Source organism: Podarcis tiliguerta, assembly GCF_965153285.1.
Source record: "Podarcis tiliguerta genome assembly, chromosome: 16".
In the NCBI taxonomy this organism is placed as follows: domain Eukaryota; kingdom Metazoa; phylum Chordata; class Lepidosauria; order Squamata; family Lacertidae; genus Podarcis; species Podarcis tiliguerta.
This window is the reverse complement of record NC_139549.1, coordinates 7,171,218-7,181,094: the sequence shown is the minus strand read 5'-3', so window position 1 is coordinate 7,181,094 and position 9,877 is coordinate 7,171,218. Positions and strand designations below refer to the sequence as shown.

At 41.3% G+C, this 9,877-nt stretch overlaps 1 long non-coding RNA gene across 1 annotated transcript; it reads left to right on the top strand.

The window, feature by feature from the left end:
• The first annotated feature begins 1,158 nt into the window (after nt 1-1,158).
• On the top strand, nt 1,159-3,776 carry LOC310666308. The gene is made up of 2 exons (XR_014505875.1): nt 1,159-1,265; nt 2,864-3,776. It is a non-coding gene; the product is annotated as an uncharacterized lncRNA (long non-coding RNA).
• Nucleotides 3,777-9,877: the final 6,101 nt, after the last annotated feature.

Below are 9,877 nucleotides of genomic sequence, written 5' to 3'. Positions count from 1 at the left end.
GGGTCACAGTGCAAAAAGGATATGAGCATTGCATCCATCCTGTTTTGAATGTAATCCATTCATTAGCGTGCCTGCAATCTGAAGCCTGCAGAACTGCCATGGAATCTGTTCCAAGAAGCTCCCTTGCATTCCGAACCAAGTTCCATGTACATTTTACATTCCACCTCATTGTGGGAGGCTCCGTGTTATTTTTAATTAGTTTGTAGCATTATTGTTTTCTCATGACTGTTTCAGAGCCAAAATAATTGCTGAATCATGGCAAACATTGCAGAGGAACGCCTGGTATCTGCCAGCTCAGTGCTATCCAATTCCATGTCTGCGCAATGTGCATATGTATTCAGTGTCTCTTCTTGTTGTTGTTGGGAGAGATGGGGACTAACACTAGCTCTTATGGGAGCTGGAAGATAAAGGAGATGATCAGAGAAGCCTCCTTCATTTTCTTTTTTCTCAGACTTTCAAGATAAAAAACCCCAACTGCCTATATTAACAAAAACATTGAAAACATAGGGGAAGGGACAAGTCTACCATCTTCTTTGTAGCTGTTACTGTGTGTGTGTAATTATGATCTCTTAGAAATAATATATATGGAAAACATATACCAGGCTAAACATTAGCAGATATCAAGAGATGCATATATCAAGCAAAGTACAAGGAACATTGCAGATGAAAATATTTATTGCTGTTGGAAATGAAATCCCAAAATCTTTGAGATTTTGATTAAAAAACTGGGCATTTTAAAATCTGAAAACAATGGATGTCACCAGAGGTTTTTTTCCTAAAACAATGTCAAGGGCTACTCTGATATTCCTACTCGTATTGAAATACTGCCCCTCAAAGAGGCCAAACGTAGACCTTAAACGCAAATTGTTTAGGGGTATGTGTGCCCCCAGAAAAAAGCACTGGGTGTGACCCATATTTGCGTCCTTTTGTGTAATCAAATAACATAAGGGTTGAGACAAGGTGGCATTAGTAATTAAGGATATGTGCTTCCAACAAAGGCATACATCCTGGGACTATAATAATCTATAATGAAATATAAACTCTTGAATGAGATTACACTCTTCCCCTGCGGGGTTAATCATTGAAAGAAACATGTTTGTGAGTTTTCTAGGCATTTGTGCCAAGTGTCCATTAGGAAAGAGCAAGGCTGACTCAAGGCGTGGAAGCCAAAAGCAAACGGTATAAATGCTCCAGACATTTCTGTCTTCCTCACCAGAGTCTTCCAACTTCCCTTGACTTCGGTTGCTCAGCCTTTCCTGATCTTGGTAAGTTGTCTTTAAACCAAAGCTTTAATAGGAAAAGGGCACAGAGGCATTTGGTGACTCTGGAGGAGATTCGCTAGGGATTGTGTTTTGAAAACTCAAGGAACAGCTAGAGCTATCTTTGGTCATCTGCATACTATCCCTTGCTTTTTCCTGTAGGACTTATTTCAGTCATTAACAGTCGTCAACAGGTTTACCATACCCATTGAATCAATCACCCATCTCCTACTAACTTCATGAGAAATGTCTCCCCTATATATCTTCTTTCTTCCTTGGTAATCACTCATAGCCAAGTAAGATTCTCTTCCATAAACATGGTTTTAATAATGAGTCCCTAAGTGACTGTGGAGGCCAGTTCTGGATCCACATGTCCTTACACAGTGGGGACATTGGTTTCTGGGCAGGATTTGATCACGGTGTGGATTTGCCAAGGGGGCCTTCCTCTTAACACTTTTCTCCCTTGCATCCTGAGTTCGAGTGTCTTCAGAGCCCATGACACCTTTGGCAAAGGCTGTTCTTCAACTGGAATGCTCGCAGGCCAGTTGTCAGTGTTTATACTACATTTTTAAAGATTTGCCTTGAGACAGTCGTTAAACCTCTTTTGTTGACCACCAGCATTACACTTTCCATTTTTATGTTTGGAATAGAGTAGTTGCTTTGGAAGACGATCATCAGGCATCCACATAACATGACCAGTCCAACGAAGTTGATGTTGAAGAATCATTGTTTCAACACTGGTGATCTTTGCTTCTTCCAGTACGCTGACATTAGTTCGCCTGTCTTCCCAAGTGATGTGTAAAATTTTTGAAGACACTGTTAAGGTCTTGTGACTTCTGTTTCAGAGTATCTGAAGAAGTGTGTATGCACACAAAAGCTTATACCCAAAACAAACTTAGTTGGTCTCTAAGGTGCTACTAGACATTTTTTAATTTTATTTTTGAGGAACAGGGTAATTAGAAAGTTGCAAGATTTCACATTTGCCTCATAGATTTGGTGTGAATCGCAGTGGAAATATGAAAATACTGTTCCAGTTTGACAACTATATTTGGAAGCCGAACATCTAATGGGCCTTCTGTGGCTTCGGATCGGCTGCAGGAGCTTCCTGCATCCCATCAGAAGCCGCGCTTTGGTTTCTGAACGTTTATGAAGGCGAACGGACTTCCGGAATGGATTCTGTTCGACTTCTGAGGTACGACTGTATAGGAGAGGTTTTTTTTATCTGACTAAGCCTTTAACAAAGTAACCAAGGACCACCTAAGGTCACTCTTTGAACTTGTATACCCCCCTCCTCAAATTTGTAGTTTTGAGTCGCCTCATGCTGTTGCCATGCAGGTGTGTGAGGAACGAAGACCTCATTCTCCCCACAAAAAGGGAGGGAATATTTGGGAGTATGAGGGTTTTTTTGGGGGGGGGGTTGTTTCTGTGTATCACATTGCTAAAAATCTGCTTGCTATATTTTGCTATTTACTGTGATGTAACCGGACACCACTTTCAGAAAAGATTGCTCATAGTATTTATTGATGCAAAATTTGTAATTAAACAGAATCCAAGTAGACATTAGTGTACACCATCTTAAACACTTCCATGTTATTTTTTTCCAGATTCACACCAGTTGTTCTACGATGACTACAGCTGGAATGACACCCATTATGAAATGCAGCATGCCTATTGAAGTAACAGTGCAGGAAGACGACGGAACACTTAGGCCGATGACAATGTGGGTGGAGATGGAGATTGATGTCATGAAACAGGGAAGAAACACGACTTTCCCCAGCCCCAGCCCTGCCCAGATAAGTCAGGATAGCATGCTTGCTCCTTCATCAGCAATGCAGCTGCCTTCACTGATGCAACCAAATGCTTTTGCTTACAATCTCCCTTCTCATCCCGTTCCTATACTGAGACGAAGATGAGCTTGTCTCTCTTTCGAATGGGATTGTGATCCCCCACAGGAACGGGGTGTGGGGAATGGTACCTGAAATCCACACCATGGATCAATGTCTAATGGCCATTTGTCATGGATGCTGTAGTTGAGACTCCTGAATTGCAGAGGGTTGGACTTGATGGCCCTTGTGGTCCCATCCAACTCTACAATTCTATCATTGTATGGTGTCAGGAATGCTGAGCCTCCACCATCCAGACAAACCAGAATGGATTGGATCAAAAGGTTGCTCAGCATCTCTGACACTCTCGCCTACACATCCCTGATCAATGCTTCCTTGAGCTTTCCTTCTATCTCTCTTAAGCGCATCCTTTCTGTTTCCTTTCTATCACTCATTGATGGCACTCTGAATATGCTTCAGGCCTGCAAGAGTTCTGATGCTTCCAGTTCCCTGAGAATCTCTTCCTTCCCCTGTGTACCTTTGCCTTGTATCAATTATAAATTCATCTGTCCCTTTGTCATTTAACTCATTTGTGTCTGAAAGGATTGTCGACCTATTTGAAGCAGCTCACCTAAGAAATGCTTTCATGATCTCCTCTTTCCACAACAATAAACGCTATCTATCTGCATCATAATTATATTTTTGGTTCTGTTCATTTTTCATTTCTTTTACTCATTCCTAGCTTTCACTCCTAGGAATGGGGGGGGGGCATGTCTATCTTAGATACATTATTTTCAATAGGTCTACACTGAGGAGAACTTAGCTGGCTACAGCCCTACATCTAAAAATAACAGCCCCCATATATATTATAAAAAGGGTCCTCACATGTAATAATATAAATCAGAAATGTAGGGAACATAATGTCACAGTTAGTTATTTCAGCAGCAGCAAACACCACTGCAATAAGTATTAGGTAGCTATGATTTTATATATTTGGAAGTGAGGGCAATCTGGCTGCAACATCCATTGCCCATTGATCGCCAGGGTTGATTCGGCTGATCTGGCTTGCTAGGCAAGTGTCCCCTCCCTCCCTCATCGGTCAATGTGCACCCCCTGTCAGTACACCTTTGAGCCGATGCCAATGACTGGGCTGTACAACTGGACCTGTCCCGACTGGGCTAGGAGACTGGAGCACTTCTAGAGACCTTCCACTCCTGGAAAGCAGGTCTAAGTGAACTGGACCCTGAACTCTGAGTTGTGAGCACCAAACTCAGAAGAGTATAAACAACACGGAAGAAAGCTATGAATCCTAACTTCTTTTATTTCTAATAGCTACTGCAAACTAATACTAAAGCGCTACTGGCTTGAATGAGTGTTACAGCTCTAACTCAGCCATCTAATGTCTACATAGATAACACTCAGACTCCACATGGAGTCAGGCAGGGGAGGAAGAAGCAGAGAGCAGTTTCCTCCCCCTCCTTTCTGAAAACATCATATCAGGAGATTCTCGCAATGGGAGGGGGTTAAAATATCCACACACACACACACCTGAAGCTGCATGCTAGGTGAAAGAGGATGGCCATCCCAGATAGGAGTGCACTGTTCTTGGGTAAAGGGTATCAAGGGGAAAGAAGGGGTGCTCTCTCTGTTTCTCTCCCTCTCCCGCAGACCTAGAACATCCCTAGGGAAAGATTCCATTCACCCCAGAGACAGGGGGTAAAGGCCAGTTCTCTATGCGTGTGTCAGATGTACATTCCAAACCTGACAGTGTGCTTCATTCAGCCAGGAATGATTGGAAGAAACCCAGAGAGAGTTGCACATTCTGCCTGGGGACATTGTTCTATGATGAGCACTTTTAACTGGGTGCCTAGTGAAGTACATGACACATAGGAGTGACCATCTTTTCATGTTTGGCCAGCCTCTCTCAGTGCCATCAGACCTCACACTGGAACATCACAGGGTCCTTAAACATGTATTTCAAAGATTTGCAACATGACTGTGAAGAGGTTCTGACGTTTGCTGTCACTCCCTGCTTTGTCAGCAGCTGAGACACCACACACAGCTGAGGAGAGGGAGCCAGAAGTGTGGTAAATAAGGATGCTGAGACTGTCCTCTGTAAGTAAGGGCAGCATTTTAGAGCATTGTGGCTGGATTCTGGCAAGAAGAACCTTTCTGGGGGGACTGGTGTATCGTGAAGATATACAGGCAAAAAACCCAGGATGGTTTAAAGATAAGTAGGGGGACATTTGTGAGGGAAAGTGGAAGAGGAGGAGGAAAAAGAATCAACCCACAAAAGGAATCTGAGTTGTTTCAGAAATGACAATGTGGATGGGAACACTATGGCATGGGGACAATCAGTACAGGAGCTAAAAACCAAGACACAGGGATTAGAGGAAGAAAAACAAAGAGGGTTCGGGCAGAAGGGTTGGAATTGAGAAAAGGCCAGGAAAAATTAAAGAGGAGGTGGCGGAGGCTAGTGTCTCCCAGGAAGCAGCCTATGATGTGATTGCGGCTTTGGAAATGTTTCAGAAGGAAATGATTCTCTGTCTTAGATGAATTTCAGAAGAACTAGAGGAAGATCTAAGGTCCAAATTGATTAAGGAGTTGTATAATTAGATGGAGGTACAGGAAGAACTGATGAAAAACTCGATTGAGTAAATCTTCTGAATTAAATCAAGCTTTGCAAAGGTGAAAAAAGGTTACCAGAAGACTGCCTGGTAATTTTTAATTTACGCCAAATCAGAGACCAAATAATACAAACGAACCAAGCTAATTCCAATTTTTTGACAGATGCTCTGAGAAATACGCAAATTCCATATAGATGGGAATTGCTGAAGGGAGTCTCTTTTACATGTAAAATCAAGAAACAACAATGCAGGGATATATCTGAAGCTCAGAAATTACAGATGAAAAATTTAATATAAGAATTAGGAGAAGGAATGCTCGTGACAGGAACAGAAAGGGGGATAGAGGAATTACCTGAGGATAGCACTGATAAACAGGAAGAAGAGGAAGAGTAACAAAACATAATTAAAGGAGGAATAAAAAATAATAATTATTTTTCCTTAAATTAAACCAGAATGGCAGATTAGAAATACTAACTTGGAATGAAAATGGCTTAAATAGAAAAATACAATGTGATTACCTAACAATCCCTCCCCAAGAAGAACCGTTGCACAATTGACTACAAGCGGGATGATTAAGAACGGTGTGGAAATGAATTACTAACCAAAGGCTTGGCTTATGGAGATCTGGAAAAGAATGAAAGGTTTTTGGAATGACTCAGTTATAAAAAGAGAGTCGCCATGTTGGCAGGCTTTGTTGCAGGATTGATGATCAAGGGGGAGGAAGCCATGGCTTTGTTATTATATTGGACTCCTGGCAGAACCCCCTGAGAAGATCGAGAAGGGAGTGACAGGCCTGCGAAGATTAATGAGCAGACGGTAAGATTGTTTTTTCTATGGAAGTGATTCAGTGCGTCTGCCGTCTGAATTTGACTCTTGGATGAATGGAAAAACCCACACAGGATTATAAAAATGTTTGTTTTCAACTCGCTTGTGGAGACTATCAGAGGTCACAAAGAGAAAGGAAAAATATACGAAAACAACAAGAAGAGATGAGGAAAACAACAAAGAGAGGATTGGACAGAATTGTGAACATTATTTGGACAGAACTGTGAACATCAAAGCAGCAGCAATAAGATGATCGGATCCCTTTCGGAGCTCGAAATATGGGTACCCCCAACAGAAATTTAAAATTTGGCTCTGTAATTTGGAATTAATGTGATTTGATTGAGTGTTAATAAAATTATTTTTAAAAAAATAAATAAATAGAAAAATACAAGGAACATTTCAGATGAGAATACTTCTTGTTTTTTAAAATAAAACCCCAGAAACCTTGAGATTTTGATTTTTAAAAATTGGGCATTTTGAAATCTGAAAACAATGGATGTGACCCATATTTGCATTCATTTGTGTAATCAAATAATATAAGGGTTGAGACAAGGTGGCATTAGTAATTAAGGATATGTGCTTCCAACAAAGGCATCCAGCCAGGGACTATAAGAATCTATAGTGAAATATAGATTCTTTTCTGAATGTGTCTCTTTATTCAGCATATTGGGTCACAGTGCAAAAAAGAATATGAGCGTTGCTTCCATCCGGTTTTGAATGTAATCCATTCATTAGTGTGCCTGCAATCTGAAGCCTGCAGAACTGCCATGGAATCTGTTCCAAGAAGCTGCCTTGCATTCCAAACCAAGTTCCATGTACGTTTTACATTCCACCTCATTGTGGGAGGCTCTGTGCTATTTTTAATTAGTTTGTAGCATTATTGTTCTTCTCATGACTGTTTCAGAGCCAAAATAATTGCTGAATCATGGCAAACATTGCAGAGGAACGCCTGGTATCTGCCAGCTCAGTGCTATCCAATTCCATGTCTGCGCAATGTGCATATGTATTCAGTGTCCCTTATTGTTGTTGTTGTTGTTGGGAGAGATGGGGACTAACACTAGCTCTTGAGGGAGCTGGAAGATAAAGGAGATGATCACAGAAGCCTCCTTCATTTTCTTTTTTCTCAGACTTTCAAGATAAAAAATCCCAACTGCCTATATTAACAAAAACATTGAAAACATAGGGGGAGGGACAAGTCTACCATCTTCTTTGTAGCTGTTACTGTGTGTGTGTAATTATGATCTCTTCGAAATAATTTATATGGAAAACATATACCAGGCTAAACATTAGCAGATATCAAGAGAGGCATATATCAAGCAAAGTACAAGGGACATTGCAGATGAGAATACTTATTGCTTTTGGAAATGAAACCCCAGAAACATTGAGATTTTGATTAAAAAACTGGGCATTTTAAAATCTGAAAACAATGGATGTCACCAGTGCTTTTTTCCCTAAAACAATGTCAAGGGCTACTCTGGTTTTCCTAGTCATATTGAAATACTGCCCCTCAATGAGGCCAAATGTAGACCTTAAATGCAAATTGTTTAGGGGTGTGCGCCCTCCTGCGTCCCCCCAGAAAGAGAAGCACTGGCTGTGACCCATATTTGCGTCCTTTTGTATAATCACATAATATAAGGGTTGGGACATGGTGGCATTAGTAATTCAGGATATGTGCTTCCAACAAAGGCATCCAACCCGAACTATAACAATCTATAATGAAATATAAACTCTTGAATGAGATTACACTCTTCCCCCGCGGGGTTAATCATTGAAAGAAAAGTGTTTGTGAGATTTCTAGGCATTTGTGCCAAGTGTCCATTAGGAAAGAGCAACGCTGACTCAAGGCGTGGAAGCCAAAAGCAAATGGTATAAATGCTCCAGACATTTCTGTCTTCCTCACCAGAGTCTTCCAGCTTCCCTTGACTTCAGTTGCCCAGCTTTTCCTGCTCTTGGTAAGTTGTCTTTAAATCAAAGCTTTAATAGGAAAAGGGCACAGAGGCATTCTGTGACTCTGGAAGAGATTCGCTAGGGATTGTGTTTTGAAAACTTAAGGAACAGCTAGAGCTATTTTTGGTCATCTGCTCACTATCCCTTGCTTTTTCCTGTAGGACTTATTTCAGTCATTAACAGTCGTCAATAGGTTTACCATACCCATTGAGTCAATCACCCATCTCCTAATACCCTCCTGAGAAATGTCTCCACTATATATCTTCATTCTTCTTTTTTAATAACTGATAACCGAGTAAGATTACCTTCCATAAACATGGTTTTAACAATGAGTCCCTAAGTGACTGTGGAGGCCAATTCTGGATCCACACGTCCTTCCACGGGGGGACATTGGTTTCTGGGAAGGATTTGATCACGGTGTGGATTTGCCAAGGGGGCCTTCCTCTTCACATTTTTTTCCCTTGCATCCTGAGTTCGAGTGTCTTCAGAGCCCATGACACCTTTGGCAAAGGCTGTTCTAAAACTGGAATGCTCGCAGGCCAGTTGTCAGTGTTTATACTACAATTTTTAAAATTTGCCTTGAGACAGTCTTTAAACCTCTTTTGTTGACCACCAGCATTACACTTTCCATTTTTATGCCTGGAATAGAGTAGTTGCTTTGGAAGACGATCATCAGGCCTCCACATAACATGAATAGTCCAATGAAGGTGATGTTGAAGAATCATTGCTTCAACACTGGTGATCTTTGCTTCTTCCAGTACACTGATATTAGTTTGCCTGTCTTCCCAAGTGATGTGTAAAATTTTTCAAAGACACTGTTAAGGTCTGGTGACTTCTGTTTCAGAGTATCTGAAGAAGTGTGTATGCACACAAAAGCTTATACCCAAAACAAACTTAGTTGGTCTCTAAGGTGCTACTAGACATTTTTTAATTTTATTTTTGAGGAACAGGGTAACTAGAAAGTTGCAAGATTTCACATTTGCCTCATAGATTTGGTGTGAATCGCAGTGGAAATATGAAAATACTGTTCCAGTTTGACAACTATATTTGGAAGCCGAACATCCAGTGGGGCTTCTGTGGCTTCCGATCGGCTGCAGGAGCTTCCTGCATCCCATCAGAAGCCGCGCTTTGGTTTCTGAACGTTTATGAAGTGGAACGGACTTCCGGAATGGATTCTGTTCGACTTCCGTGGTACGACTGTACAGGAGAGTTTTTTTATCTGACTAAGCCTTTAACAAAGTAACCATGGACCACCTAAGGTCACTAGTCACTCTTTGAACTTGTATACCCCCCCTCCTCAAATTTGTAGTTTTGACTCACCTCAATCTGTTGCCATGCAGGTGTGTGAGGAACGAAGACCTCATTGTCCCCACAAAAAGGGAGGGAAAATTTGGGA